Source organism: Rhinatrema bivittatum, chromosome 11, assembly GCF_901001135.1.
Source record: "Rhinatrema bivittatum chromosome 11, aRhiBiv1.1, whole genome shotgun sequence".
In the NCBI taxonomy this organism is placed as follows: Eukaryota; Metazoa; Chordata; class Amphibia; order Gymnophiona; family Rhinatrematidae; genus Rhinatrema; species Rhinatrema bivittatum.
The window spans coordinates 98,570,397-98,586,816 of record NC_042625.1 but is presented as its reverse complement, the minus strand read 5'-3'; positions in this window follow the sequence as shown (position 1 = coordinate 98,586,816).

Genomic DNA, 16,420 nt, shown 5'->3' with positions numbered 1-16,420 from the left:
TTCAGTTTACTCAGTCTCCATCTGCTGGTAGAGGTGCATAACCCACTTGTTCTGGATTCATCTGACTGTCCTAAAGAAAAGGAAATTATCAGGTAAGGAGTAATTTCTCGTTCTTGTTTCACTAGACCTGCCTAGTAACCTGCAGTATCCTGCCTCTATTGCTAATGAAGGAGAAATGAAGATACAGTGAGAGAGAGGGCTAAATTATTAACAAGGCTCAGAAACAGTGCCTTCTTTATTCTTATTGTGTCCAGCTCGCATCAATGATTCATGGAGATGAACCCAGACACCTGGGTAGTGCAGCTCATGTTCTGTGATTGAAATATGTTCACATCAGATTTCCTCTGCTTCACAGTGACTGCTGCTGATCAATAATTGCTCCATGGCTTGCTCTGTCTCATCCTGGATCACCGCTTCAAGGATTTTTGTTATTCCTAGGGCCAGCTTGACCTTTTCTTAGCTGACTGCATGTGAATCAGGCGTAAGTGCGGGTCGTGTGTCCTGGAGAATCCAGGAAGACTGTCAGCGGGAGGAACATGGCACTTTGTAGGCCTGAGTACACTGGTGAGGGTTGTGAGGACACACCTTGAGATGAAATTAAACATCGAGCCAGGGCTCGTTCACAGCTCATCCTTTCTTGCGTCTCATCCCAACTAATTTGCCTCCACAGTTCCTCATTAGTCTCCTTAATTGGCTTTTTTGTCCTTCAATAATTAATGAATTTCAGGAACACACTGTCCAGGTTTTGCTATATATGTGATCAGTCAAAACTTTGGCACTTCAGTAATTAACTTTGCAAACAGGAATAGCACAAAGTGAGGAGTGGAGCAGGTATCACCTGTAGCAAGCTGGAAGCTGAGGCTTCTTCAGCAGAGGTCAGACACATAGCTGACAATTCCACTTTCTGAATTTTATGCCTGTTTACTTTCTAGTGCTAAGGCTTTGGTTCTGGTTGCAGAATGGTTTAAATTTTAGTTTCTGTTTCTGTGACCTTATTCCACAATACAGTCAATGAAGGTAGCGCTAAGTGGGGAAATGTGAGACTCTGAGAAAGGGAGGACAGCAGCAGAACTACATTCCTGGAGCGAAGAAAGAGAGTGACCTGCTGAGCTTCAGGCGCTGCTTGCTGGGCTGAGCCTGCCTTTCATGGGCTTGCAGAATCTGAGGAACTAGAGGCACTGCCCATTTTAATGCTGACTAATAGTCAATTATGGTATTTTGGAAATTAGCAGTAAATTGAATGACTTTCCATTTCAGTTTATCCTCACTTTTGGTTTGTCTAGAATTGATTGTTTACTTTCAGTTCAGTAAAACTGCAACTGGCACATGTGGTCTATATGACTGATTTTTTCCTGAATGGCTGTGGTGATTATCCCTCCTAGGTTTGTGTAATTTTGCTACTTTCCTAAGTAAATTAATAGTGTCAGTCAATACTGTCTGTTACATTTAGTATCATAAGAAACATCTCCAAACAGCACATATAAAAGGAGAATACTCCCAAGGTGGCAGGCATCACTTTATTTTCTGGGTGATGAGTGACTGGAGCAGTCCGTGAGACCTGCTTCATGAGAGGGGAAGTGTAAGCCAGGCTTAGGGGAGATGCAAGTGGACGGAGGTCACCAGTATAGTATGTATATTGTTAAATAGTCATATCACGTGAGAAAAATACCCAGCTTTAGGATAATAGAAAGACTAGAAAGATTTAATTTGCTGTGAATCAGTTGTTCATTGTAAATGAAATGTATTTAAATTGGTCTATCGGTTTTGGGGCAGTCTGTAAGGAGAATAAAGGCAGGATATGAAGTGCTTCCTTCATATGTAACTAAATCCTGTCAGAAGTTGCTTTAACTATGGTAGAAGATTGCTCCATTAGTATCCAAAGACACTGACGTGAGGACAGATGTCTAATTCTTTTGTAAGCACTGCTGACCTTGGCTAATACTGGCATCTGCTAAGATGCTTGGACGTAGCTTTTCTTCAGATGGATTTGGGGGAAAGGCGGGTGCTTGTTCGCAGGTAGGAGGGGTTTGTGCTTTCGCTTCCTTTGGTGCTCCCCCACCCCTCTCGTTGCTGAAGGGGACGTCTGCGTGTGTTGCAGTGGCACCAATGAATGGGCTCGCTTGTGAAAATTGGCAAGTGAATAGGTAGGGAGGGAATGCAGAATCAAAAGGAGATATAAAAGACTCTGCTATGATTTTGAAAGGCACTTAAAGTAAGCAGGGAATAGAAGACAGTTTGTCTAATGAAAACAATTAGTGAGAGAGACGCAGCAGTAATGGTGGAAATGTCTATAGAAACTAGGCGAGAGGGAGTGCTATTACTGAGTGTGCTGCTGTTGCACCTCCAGAGGTTAAAGCTCATTACTAGGGCTGATATAAATTAGTGTTAATTAGCTCCATAAATACTTATTGTTTCTGCTAAATTAAAAACTGCGGGAGAGTGCCTGCAAGCCAAAATATTTCCTAAAAGAATTACAAAGAAAAAAATTGAGAACTAGAATGACAGATTTATCTCTGCAGCAAAGGCTGAATGCTGATGCTCAGCCATTTATTTGTGCTGTTGCGGTTGTCCACCAAGTCATCTTTGGGGAGCTGGGTGGCACACAATCCCTGTCGAGCTGAGTGATGGATGGTGACTCTTTACAGAGGGCCATCCAAAGGTTCAGAGAAAACGGCTAGTTGGCGCCTTGGGTCGAGGTGACACACTTCAGTGTTATATATTTCAACTAGAAAAGGCTAATCTGAAAATTAGTTGAAAGCAATCTGTGGATGACAAGAAATTAACATAGCTGTATGGAGGTGGTCCAGTTCGTGGAGCAAAGCAGACTATTTGGCTCCTAGTGGACACAAAGGGGCGTTGCAGGGCAATGAGGGTTGGGGTGTGTGTGTAGGATGCTTTTCAATGAACATTTTGGAAAACTACAAGAGGTCCACTCAGCACGATCTCGTAAGCCTTCTCTTCCTTTAGAAAGCAGGCTAAATTCCAGGGAGACGGGTTATCTACACAGAGAGGGAACCATTAGATTTCGGGTAGCTTAAGGCAGGCTGGTCTGAGTTTATCAGGAGCTCGACCTCACCGGGGGTCATCTTGCACTACTCACTGCTCGTTCCTCCTCTTTTAATAAAATAAAACCCCTGTAGGACCAAGCAGCTCTTCAGCACAACATGGCACAGGGGGCTGTTTATACATGAAAGCAGAGCTCGGTTACACATTCAGGCACATAAGCGGGTGACGTTCTCATATGATGCTGACACTGAGCGCTCTCAGACCTCAGAAAGACCTACCAGTCTTTCCAAGTATCTGTACCTATTGCTATGCAGTGGCAGTGCGCAGATTTCATCAAGGCTTTTTTTCTTCTGCCAAAGTTGTAAGGACAAGTTTGCGCGCGCTCTGGCTGCTGCTGGGTTTTGGGATTTATTCCTTGAAAACTTCTCATATATTCGTGTATTTTCCATTTTTTTTTAAATCAAATTTCCTAAAAGAATATGTATGGATATAAACGAGAACATGCATTTGCTGTTGAGTTGATTTAGAATATGTATGGATATGAACGAGAACATGCATTGCTGTTGTGTTGACGTAGAATATGTATGGATCTGAACGAGAACATGCATTTGCTGTTGTGTTGACGTAGAATATGTATGGATATGAACGAGAACATGCATTTGCTGTTGTGTTGACGTAGAATATGTATGGATATGAACGAGACACATGCATTTGCTGTTGTGTTGATTATAGAATATGTATGGATTTGAACGAGAACATGCATTTGCTGTTGTGTTGACGTAGAATATGTATGGATATGAACGAGAACATGCATTTGCTGTTGTGTTGATTATAGAATATGTATGGATTTGAACCGAGAACATGTATTTGCTGTTGTGTTCATATAGAATATGTATGGATATGAACGAGAACATGCATTTGCTGTTGTGTTGACCTAGAATATGTATGGATATGACGAGAACATGGCATTTGCTGTTGTGTTGATATAGAATATGAAAGCTGACAAAGTTTGTGAATGTCGACCAAAGAATTTTAAAGCTGACTTGTAAACCATTGTGATCTTTCTTTTGGAACGACGGTATATAAAACACCTAAATAAATAAATAAATAAATAAAAATATTTTCTCTTCTAAATTTCTTTTTTGTTCCTCCCCCCTGTTGGAAGTCCTTGGGGTCCTGTAAGAAACCATTTAAGTTTAGTACCAAATAAGGGCACAGGCTGGCCAGCTTCAAGCTGCATAAAACCTGTGTCCGTTGTCTGCGGCCTCCTCACATGATATGTGCAATTGCGCAGATCCCGTAAGGATGTATCAGCGAGCACAAGATAAATAGGGACCTTCATTTTCAGTTTTTATTTTTTTCTGGAGTTTATCAAGGTTACTTACAGCAAAAGCAAAAATGGGAGAAATCTGTGGAAAAATTACTCTGCATGGTTCCCGATTAATAAAAGTTTATTCTTGTTGTAATAAAAGTATAAATTCACAGGAAAATAAAATAAAAATGAAAAACAAAGTGTCCCTTAAGATAAAGTACAGTTGTCCTGCCGTCACACAGGAAGAAAGATCAGAGTGACCAGTTCCTAAAACCAAGAGGTTAGAATCTCTGAACGCCAGGCTGCAAGGACTCTTCCTCCTGCCAGCGTTAGACACTGCCTCTGTAACTCTTTAACCAGCTCTTCCTGGCAGAAAGGAGTCTTCCCTTGGAGCTCACTCTGTTTCATCTATTCCACCTTATTAGTCACAAGAAGAGAGAAAACCTCACTTCTCTATCTTTGAAAGACAAACATTTACTGAGGAAGCCTCCCGTTCTCATTTCATCTTTGGAGTCTCACTCGTTCCAGTCTTTAGAGGAATCCGCAGGCTCTCCTCCAACCCTTCACTGGCGCCAACTAGTAGAGGTTCTACCCCACTGGAAGACGTCCTACCCTGCCTTCCTATAAAATATTGGCAGAGGAGGAAGCACAGACAACAGAACACTTCCCAGGCATCTTAAACTTTATCCAAGTGCCTGAGCAAGCAAAGGCTGAACCTACCCATTCCTAAGGTTTTACAAGACCTCGTTCCACACTGCCAGTTGCCAGAAACATAGATTTAAAATACAAGATTTAGCCATGTCCATGACATAAAACAAATCCAGAGTCCTCATTATTATTAATAACTTAATATATTGTTAAGTAATCATCAGAGCAGTGCATAGTCAAATCTCTCTCTTGGAAAGGATTATAGTAACCTCAGTAACAGTGCGGGGGGGGGGGGGGGGGCGGCGGAACGTTTAGCAAAATGCATGCGGCGACGCAATCGGGCCTCCCTCAGTTTCTTCCCAGTCCGCTGCAATTAAGGAGCAGGCTGGGAGGGAACTTGCCTATCCCTAACCTTTCTACCACTTCCCCTCTCCTCCCCGACTTCTAACCTAACCCTACCTCTCCCTAATTTTTTAATTTTAATACTTACTGCTTCCCGGGAGCAGAGGTTTTTCGGCTTCTTCGTGCCTTCTGGCTGTCTCTTGTTTTTAGTAGTTTCAAGTATAGGGAGTATAGTTTATGGCATAGTAAGTTGCTAAAAGAAAGTTTAGGGTCTTATCATATAAGTTGTTTTTTCTCCTATTGTTATTTATTTTATTTTATTTAAATTTATTTATTTTTATTTTTCTTAGTTTAGTTTATATTTTAGTTTTATTTTAATACCATTGTAAACCGTTTTGGTCAATTTTATATTGGTAAAGACGGTATAGAAATGTCTTAAATAAAATAAATAAATAAATAAATAAGTAATCTCTGCATGTCGGACAGGGGCTAATGGTGCCAACCAGACCACAAACTCCAGCCCGCCCCTTTTGCAGGGCCCGGCACTTTGGCGCGTAATGGAGGTTATGCGCTTGGCCAACCCATTCTAAAATGCTCACAGGGCGTGCAAGGCCCGGCCATACCCGAAACCCCCGTTTTATACATTCGTTGCCCGATTAAAATTGGGCCATACGTCCACACTTGTCTTCTGTCTATTGCTTGGATGCAGCAGAACCAGAGAAGGGCAGAAAAGAATTCCCCTTCCCTTTTTAGCATCCAATAATTATGGAAAAAATCTTGGTTTGCTAGTGCAGTGTGCGAGGTGACCCCCAAGAGACTGGAGCGGTCTGTCCATGATCTGAAATTGGAGGGAGGAGAGAGAGAGAGAGATGAGAGAACAGAGAGAGTAGGAAGGGACGGTGCTTTTAAAGCTATAGTTACACAATGCTATAGTTACGCAATGTCAGGTTCCATATTAGGAGCTTCTACCCAAGAAAGAGATCTAGGCGTCATAGTGGATAACACATTGAATTCGTCGGCTCAGTGTGCTGCAGCAGTCAAAAAAGCAAACAGAATGTTGAGAATTATTAGAAAGGGAATGGTGAATAAAACAGAAAATGTCATAATGCCTCTATATCGCTCCATGGTGAGACTGCAACTTGAATACTGTGTACAATTCTGGTTGCCGCATCTCAAAAAAGATATAGTTGTGATGGAGATGGTACAGAGAAGGGCAACCAAAATGATAAAGGGGATGGAACAGCTCCCCTATGAGGAAAGACTAAAGAGGTTAGGGCTGTTCAGCTTGGAGAAGAGACGACTGAGAGGGGATATGAGAGGTCTTTAAAATCATGAGAGGTCTAGAACGGGTAGATGTGAATCAGTTTTTTACTCTTTCGAATAATAGAAGGACTAGGGGGCACTCCATGAAGTTAGCATGTGGCACATTTAAAACTAATTGGAGAAAGTTCTTTTTTACTCGGCGCACAATTAAATTCTGGAATTTGTTGCCAGAGAATGTGGTTAGTGCAGTTAGTATAGCTGTGTTTAGAAAAGGATTGGATAAGTTCTTGGAGGAGAAGTCCATTACCTGCTATTAATTAAGTTGACTTAGATAATAACCACTGCTATTACTAGCAACAGTAACATGGAATAGACTTAGTTTTTGGGATCCTGCCAGGTACTTGTAGCCTGGATTGGCCACTGTTGGAAACAGGATGCTGGGCTTGATGGACCCTTGGTCTGACCCAGTATGGCATGTTCTTATGTTCTTAAAGCAAATCTATCAATTCCCCATGTATTTCAGCTTCTTGCTGTGAACCTGTTTTCAAACGGTCTCCCTACATGGGTTATTTTGACTTTCCCTGAACTCTTGTAAATCTAATTTACAGTATTTTTAATTAATAATCTCCAGCATAGGAATCCCCATGTCCTCTCCTACTCCCAATAAAAGTTAGTTTTACCTAATAGTGACATTAGTTTGAAGGGATAAAACCTGATACAGAGCAAAGTGGGACAGCTCAGCTGTGAGTGTGCTCCTCACATGTGCACACATGCAGAGATCCAGGAGGAGACTGGGAGTCCGTGGAGGCTAAACGCACCCCAGTAGCTGGTGCAGAGATCCTTTATCCTTGCTCCTCTACCAGGCATCGCCTGCTTAGAAAATAACAGCTTGGCATCTTAATATTATTACAGCTGTTTTTTTAACCGCAGTGCTAGAAGGGGCAATTATGATAATTTGTTCCCAAATCCTTCCTCCTACTTTTTTTTTTCCAGGTGTGAACTCATGTATTGAAGACTCTGTAATTGTGCAAACTGCATAATTAGTAGATTATTTGAATAATAAATCTTAAGAAAGTAGGAACATTTAAGCAATTATCACTGATAGGCAGAAGCCATGAGCCTCAGGCAAATCCAGAATCCCTTACCTCTGGCCTGCAGGGATTATTAGTGCTCTGAAAATTACCTAGCCAGGTGGAGTTTACAAAGAGGAAAGCCTGATTTGTTTGTCTGTTGGGTCTGTAATGTTACAGTTTATTTGAAACAGATTTAATCCACAATGCTACTAGAAACGCATGTTTAGGTAATTCACTTGGCAGCTAAACAATTTCGGAGTTCTCCTTGGCTGGGGATCCACAGTATTTAATTTATATATTATTTGCATTCCTTGATCACTAACTGCCTAAGCTCTAAGTGATTTACAATTTTCAGACGTACCCTTGGATATAAACCAAAGGAAGTCATAAAACCAAAAACAAAATTTTGACATGACATAGGATAAAAATGTTAGAAAACAATAAAAAGATAAAAACTCATAAATCATTAAGACAAAGCAAATTAAAGCAATGCGGTCAAATGGATCAGAAAGTCCTTACCCTGCTAGAAACCCTCCACAGCGTAAATACTCAGATTTATCGATCAGCCATCATAATAGGCACTACCAGTGTAAAACTCCTTTGGCTTCATCTAGGAATGTCCACAGATACTTTCTCTGTTTTTTCATATATTAAAGACTCTAACATATGTTAAACATCCTACAATCTGTCAAAATGCTGAGTTCAGGATTTATTATGGTGTCTTTCAGTATGTGCTCCTTGTACACTAATGTTCACCAACAACAATAGAACGGGTGCTGTCACAAAGAGCAAGACCACAATGCATTCCTTTGGGATTTACTTTGAGAATGGCCGAAATTGCAATGTGTCAACTTATTTCTGCTTCTCACAAGAATGTTATTTACAACATCATGGTACTGCAATGGGGGCCACAGTGGCCTCTAGTGTGGCTAACTTGTATGTGGCACAATTTGAAAAATAGGCTTTGTATTGTTCTCCAACTTTTTGGACACAGTAAGTCTTGGTCCAGATTTATAGGTGAGATTTCCTTTCTTTGGACATCTTCAGTAGGACAACTATAGTCATTTGTGGATTGGCTCAATGCTTTTGATTCTAATTTACAATTTATATTAACATTTGATGAACACAAGATTTATTTTTTGGACATTTTGGTCTACAGGGATCATAATCATTTAGACGCATCACTGTATCGTAAGCCGATGAGAGGAACACATTGCTGACCTTTACAAGTTTCCATCCTTAGAGGTTTCAATTCCAGCTGCCAATAGGCCAGGTTTTATGCATGCACCGTACTTGCTCTTGTAAGGAAGAGTTTTTCACTTGAGCTCGTGATTTGAGTACTTGCCTTATTGCCAGAGGCTAACCGTTTGCGGCAATTAGGGTGGCATATAAGAGAGCTTATAATGCTGAACGTGAGTGGTTATTATGCAATCAGGAACAGCTATCTAATATTAGAATGGTCTGTGTGCTTGGATTCTCCCATATAGTCAACAAGTTAGTCTTGTTGACTATATGGGACCCATTATTTCAACAAGTTGAAATAATGGGTCATTTTGAAGCTGCATCCTGGTTTCTCACAACCTCCTATGGTGGCCTGTACTAAGGAGAAAGATATCAAAGATTTTGTTGTACATTCTTATGTCTCTCCTGAACAAGGACATGCCATCTAATTCACTGACGAGACATAATTCCTGCTGCAATTGTTCTTTTGATGACAAATTGGCAGGATCCTCAATCAGGCCACTGCCTGAATTTGACAGTATCTATGAATTGTATATCATCCTTTGAGGATGGTATGTCACTGTCAAAAAGTGTATGTGGGGAGAACAAAAAAGCAAGTTTGCTTACCGTAAATGGTGTTTTCTGTAGATAGTGGGATGAATTAACCATGCTGTCTGGACGTCCCTCCAGGATGGCTAGGCGGAGCTTTTTTTTTTTTTTTAACTTTTTATTTATGCATTTATACAATTTACAAGCATCCACTTGTTAATAAAATTTCCTACAATACAGGAATAGTAATAAATCTATATGGGAAAATAATTACTTATAATTGGACTTCTGTATTATAGTCAAATAGAAGAAATAATGGGAGAGCTTATAATTAGAGCAATAACAAGTAGAAAAAAAAAGTCAGCCTGAACAGTCGTTCCCCCCACTATATTAATACATCAAACAGCAGGCCTATGTGGGGCTAGAGTGAGTGTCCAGAAACGCTTTCATTTGTATTGGATCAAAAAACACATAGAGCTGTCCCTGATACAACAGGCAACACTTGCATGGAAATTGCAGTTTGAAGGTAGCACCTTTCTGCACTGCTTCTCCCCTTAAATCAAGAACATTTTTTCTTCTCAGTTGTGTCTGCTTCACCAAGTCTTGATAGCACCAGACATTTTGTCCAAAAATAAAACTTGGTTGTTCCTGAAATATTGTTTGAAAATATTATTCTTATCCATCAAGAATGTAGATGTAACCAGGAGGGGTCTACGATAAGATACTATCAGGTCTTGTGATGAATTCAGCAAAGTTGTTAAATCTGGGATGTCTTGTTCTACTGTAGTTTAACGATTATTTTCAGTGGAGTATTAATAATAGGCCTTTGAGACAACTGGCTTAAGTTCTTCCGGAACCTTTAGAATTTGAGTAACATACAACTTAAATAGATCAATAGGGGAAATATTTCTCAATACAGGGAAATTTAGAAATCTTAAGTTGTGTGCTCTTAAGTTATTCTCAACCTTTTCAAGCCTTTTATTTACTTCAATGTCATTTAAGACCGTTGCTGAGTGAATTTTCTCCACTTCTGTTACTCGTTTTTCCATTTTATTATTTTGTATAATTATCTCAGTAGCATTATTCTTAACTTGTTGTTTTACTTCAATAACCTCCTTAATCAAACCCAGTATCGCTTTCTCTAGCGATTGGAGAGCTTTCCAAATAGAATGAAGTGTTATCTCCGAATCAGGTAACAGTTTCTTTTGCAATGAGAGTTCCTGGCTCACTTCTTTGCCCACGCCCACTGCTAGGCCGTTGCCATTTCCAAGACCCGCGGTTCTTATCCTTGCAACAGAGTCTAGCCCATTTTCTCCCACTGCTCCTCCGGGCTCTACTTTGTCTTCTTGCTCCTTCATGGTGAGTCCTTCCACAATTCCAGCTCACTCGGGTATTCTGGCCCCTCTTTGGATTACCTCCGTTGGGCTCACGACACTCTGCAGCCTCAATTCCTCGTCGCGGCCTGGAGGCACTGGCCTTGTAGGTGATCCGGAGCTTAACGATGTCTCAGTCGGGGAGACCAGTTCACGCTCCAAAGCTTGCTCCCCAGCGACCCAATCTCCCGGCGTTGGTGGGGGAACAGCGGCGAAAAAGCTCCCAATCTTGGGCTGAGATGATTCCAGAGGAGTGGAGGAACTCTCTCCACTCCTCACCTGGGCTTTCTATTTAGTGTGAAGCATGCCAAAAACGAGTAATAAGAAAAAGAATCAGGAGCTCCTCATGCCACAACCATTCAGGTTGCCATCTTGGAAAGCTCTCTTAACCCCACCCAGGCGGAGCTTTTTAAAGATGTCAGAGCTCTGCTTTGTGTATGGCCGCACGGCTCCATTTTCTCTTCAGTCTATTCCAAAGCGTGTCTGCAAAGTGTGAAGTGGAGACTGTCTGGGAAGTGGGCGGGTCAGCATGGCTAATTCATCTTGCTATCTATGGAAAACACCATTTATGGTAAGCAAACTTGCTTTTTCCCCCGCAGATAAGCAAGCTGAATTAGCCATGCTGTCTGGGAGTCTCCAGCTGAAGGTTGTGAGTGCAGTTCCCGAGGCTGTAAAAGACCTGTTGCGCCCAACCTGATTCGGGATAGCGGACAGTCTCTTTCCGTGGTCCCTGCCCATCACCGCATCTGCAGCGGCTTGCTGATCGAGACAGTAATGGAAAGTGAAAGTATGCAGCGAGGACCACGTAGCAGCTTTACAGATGTCCATTACAGGAACTTCTTGCAGGTGAGCTACTGACGCTGCCATCACTCTCACTTGATGGGCCTTTGGCAAACTGGTCAGGGTCTTTGATTGTGAGTCCTTTTGGAGACTAGTATTCTCGGGGCATTCGGGTTAAAGGAAACAAATAGCTGTGAGGCTCTAGATTCGAAGTGCATTCTACGCTTAGGTGTAGATTTTTAAAAAATGCGATGGCGCACCAGTCGCAAACAAAAGTACGCTGGATTTTAGTATCTTCTAAAATCCAGGATCGGCGCGCGCAAGGCTGCCGATTTTGGGCAGCCGGCGCACGCTGAGCCGCGCAGCCTGCCTCCATTCCCTCCGAGGCCGCTTCGAAATCGGAGCGGCCTCGGAGGGAACTCTCTTTCGCCCTCCCCTCACCTTCCCCTCCCTTCCTCTACCTAACCCACCCCCCGGCCCTATCTAAACCCCCCCCCCCTACCTGTGTTCATGGATTTACGCCTCCCGGAGGGAGAAGTAAATCCACGCGCGGCAGCGGGCCGCTGGCGCGCCGAGACACAACCCAGGGGCGGTTCCGGAGGGCGCGGCCACGCCCCCGGGCCCACCCCCGAAACGCCGCGTCCCACCCCCAAAACGCGGCGTCGATCAGCCACGCCCCCGCCAAAAAACCCCGGGACTTACGCGAATCCCGGGGCTCTGCGCGCGCCGACAGGCCTATGGAAAATAGGCACGCCGGCGCGCAAGGCCCTGCTCGCGTAAATCCGGGCGGATTTACGCGAGCAGGGCTTTTAAAATCCGCCCCTTATAGTAGAGCAAGACTCACTTGCAGTCCAGCATGTGGAGCCGTTGCTCACCTTCATCTTTGTATGGCTTCGGAATGAAGGGCAGCAGAGTGATGGTTTGATTAATATGGAAAGCTGATACCACCTTGGGTAAGAATGAGGGCTGTGTCCGTAAAATCACTTTGTCGTAATGAAATTGAAGTATGGCGAATAGTGAACCAGAGCCTGCGGAATTCAGGGCGACCAAAAACAAACCTTCTATGAGAGATCTCTCATATGAGTACTTTCCAGATGTTTGAAGGGGGGAAGCGAAAGCTGTTTCAGTACTAGATTAAGGTCCCACAGAACAGGTGGCTTCTGTACCGATGATCGCAGCCATAGAATGCCCTTCATGAACTGGGAGACTAGTGGATGGTTGGACACCAGTGGATCCGTTCCTGGTTTTCATACCAAACCCTGCATACTCATGAGAGAGGATGCGTTTGGACAGTCTGAAATCCAGCCCTGTGAAGAAGGGATTTGAGGGGCATTGGGCTGTGGCTGCCGGCAGCCCAGCGCATCAGAACCCCATTTGTTTGGTGTGAGCAATCGCTGCAGGGCCGTGGCTGGTGGCCACCATGGCAAACAGAACTCACCCTGCAGTAAGGTAAGGAGGATTCATGCAGTGTCTCAGGGACGGTTCTCTTCAGTATCTGTGTGAATGGTTTAGAAGGAAAAGATTTCCTTTTTGCGGATGATGCTAAGATCTGTAACAGAGTGGACCCTCCAGTGCAGGAGAGGAGAGAATGAACAGCAGTTGAAGGTTTCGCAGCTGGGATTCAGTACCAGGAAGAGCACAGTCATGCATCTGGGATGCCGCAGTCCAGCGGAGCTCCATGTACGTGCATGGACTGGGAGAGAGGCCTCCGGGTGATGGTGTCCAGTGATCGCAAGGGAGCAAAATAAGGGGACAATGTGGAGATGAAGGCTAGAGGAATGCTGGGCTGCATAGAGGAAGGCATAACCCACAGGAAAGAAAGAGGTGAGTACCGTGTTCTCTTCTGACTCCATATCTCAAAAATGATGTTAGAAATGCTCCAGAAAAAGGCAACCAAAATGGTGTGGGGTCTGCACTAAAAACCATAGGAGATGGAGAGATAAACCTGAGGAGAGAGCGGGGGATGAGACAGACTTTTAAATACCTGACAAAAGAATAATGCACAGGCATTGCACCTTTCCCAACGGAGAGGAAGCTGTAGGATGCACCTAGGGGGCTGATTCAGGAACAGTGTCGGGAACTACTTTTTCACAGAAAGCCCTCCTAGAAGAGATGGCTGAATCTCTAAACACAGAGGGTCCCTAGTGGCTGGAGGGGAGAAATGAATGTTTCTGGTCCAGGGTCAGTCACAACGCTAAACACCTTGCTGGGCAGCCTGGATGGGCCATTTTGGTCTCTATCTACCATCATTTTCTACGTTACAAAGCAGGCATGAGAAAATCACTGCAAAAATGTGTATTTTTATTTGAATTCAAAAAATTTAAAATAGCTTTGAAATTCAGGAAAGAAAAAGTGTGGAGACACCGAAGAACCTCATATAGAGAGCCATAAATTAAATTATATATTGTGGACAAGCCATCTAGGTATAATTACATATTTACAGCATATTTACACATTTTATTACATTTACAAAAAAAAAGCCTGCGCTCACTACCATGAACTACAATAATGGGAAAAAAAGCATTTACATTTGTTCCTGTACAAATGTTTCTTCATAAAAATATATCTCTGTACAAAAGAATACTTTTTTTTTCTTTTACACATTTTTCTAACATAATGCTTATGGTCACAATAATGAAAATAGATCACGGCTTGAAAGAGTTCTCTCTCCTGATTGGTAGCGTGAGGGGGGCTGGGATGGAGGCAGTTCGGGCTGGTCCTCCCCCCTTGCACTGACGCACAGCAGGGGAACCCATCCTATGAGCCAGGGCAGGCCTCCATTCTCTTCCGTAACACAGTGCTCTGGGATTTGTGGTTTTATGCATGTCATATCCCCACTGAGGAGTCGCAGCCCACTTCCCAATAGGTAAGGACCCAGTGCTCAGGGATGCATACAGTTGCTCAGCCGGGTCCCCATACTGCAAGTCCCAGGAACCGGCTCATTTACTCCATGTACTGATCTCGATGAGTGGGGAAACTACGTCCTTCTATTATCCTAGGGAAGCCTCAGGTACGCTGGTACAGGCGGTGGGACACCATCGTTCTCTGAACACACACCTGAGGGAGGATTTAATTTAGAAGACATGGGGTAGGGCAAACATGTCATACGCCCAAGGTGGCAAAAATAGCCCCCTGGGGACGGCCTCATGTCAGAAGCAGGTTTTATTATGTGCAGTGAGAACAACGAGCCCATCGCACATCTCACCGGAGGAATAATTCTCATGAAGAACTACTTAGGGCAAATATAAATGCCCTAATGAGGGGCAGTTGGTGGATAAATGGGTACCCCCGGCACTCCTTCCCTTTTGGGTTTGTCTCCTTGCAGACTGTCACAAAAGGGTGGGGTGGCGTGAGAAGCCTGGTGATACCCCTGCTGCAGCGAGAGCCCAGCTTCATTCACAGCTCTGCCTTTCCTCCCAGAAACAACAAGAGAGAGATTTAAGCTGCCACAGAAGAAGAATCTGACGGCTGCTGTAATCAGAAGACCCCCGTCTCTCTCTCTCTGTAAGGTAGGGGATTGCTCTGGTACAAATCAGAAGACCCCCGTCTCTCTCTGTAAGGTAGGGATTGCTCTGGTACAATCAGAAGACCCCCGTCTCTCTCTCTCTGTAAGGTAGGGGATTGCTCTGGTACAAATCAGAAGACCCCCGTCTCTCTCTCTGTAAGGTAGGGGATTGCTCTGGTACAAATCAGAAGACCCCCGTCTCTCTCTCTCTCTGTAAGGTAGGGGATTGCTCTGGTACAATCAGAAGACCCCCGTCTCTCTCTCTCTCTCTGTAAGGTAGGGGATTGCTCTGGTACAAATGAAGACCCCGTCTCTCTCTCTCTCTGTAAGGTAGGGGATTGCTCTGGTACAAATCAGAAGACCCCCTCTCTCTCTCTGTAAGGTAGGGGATTGCTCTGGTACAAATCAGAAGACCCTGTCTTCTCTCTCTCTCTCTCTCTCTGTAAGGTAGGGGATTGCTCTGGTACAAATCAGAAGACCCCCATCTCTCTCTGTAAGGTAGGGGATTGCTCTGCTACATGGCCTTTATTTCCTGCTGCAGATTTAACACGGGTGACACAAGGACCATCTCTTTGTACTAAAAAATTCAATACAAATGTAGTCCCTCACAGCATTTGAAGCTTTTTGTCTCAATGTGAATCAACTTTGTCAACTTCTCCCGTTTATTAGAACAGTAGTGATGGGCCTGCATTCAGCTCAGCAGCTGCAGCAGTTTCCTGCCCTCTAGAGAAATAACCAGCATTTCTCTGATCTCTTCTGTAGGAAATGGAAAACATTATTATTGCATTGTGATTTACACAATCAATGCAAAAGGGAAAAGTCTTTCCCAGCCTCTGTAAGACTATGAAGCTTGTCTTTAACACGTTCTTTTTCTTGATGGAGATCCTGAGCATGTGCCCGCTTGCCTCTCTTAGCTGTGGCTTTAAGGGCAGAGGATCCATCCTAAGCTTTGATACGCACTTCAGATTGCGACAACAGGGAGCTAAAGGGGCAGAAACAGAGAGGTGGAAGGGCTGAACACTACCCTATTCAGCTAACACAATCCTGTCTGTGGGGGGGACATAACCCAGCAGCACCGCACAAGTAGAAAAAGGAAAAACACAGAACAAAATAAAGCACCTTTTTAAAACTTTCCTATTTCTGCATGCCCTGGCAAGGCCCAGATTGCTTTCCAATGGGGCATGGAGAAAACGTTTCAAAGGAACTAGGAGCAGGAAAAAGGCACAAGGAGGATTAATGTCACCTATTCTCTTGCATTTTGATAAACCTAAGCGATGAAAGTCACAGGAAAACTTCTTCTAGCTGATGGACTAGTTTTGCTGTGTGCAAAGAGCTGCAGCCAGGAAGG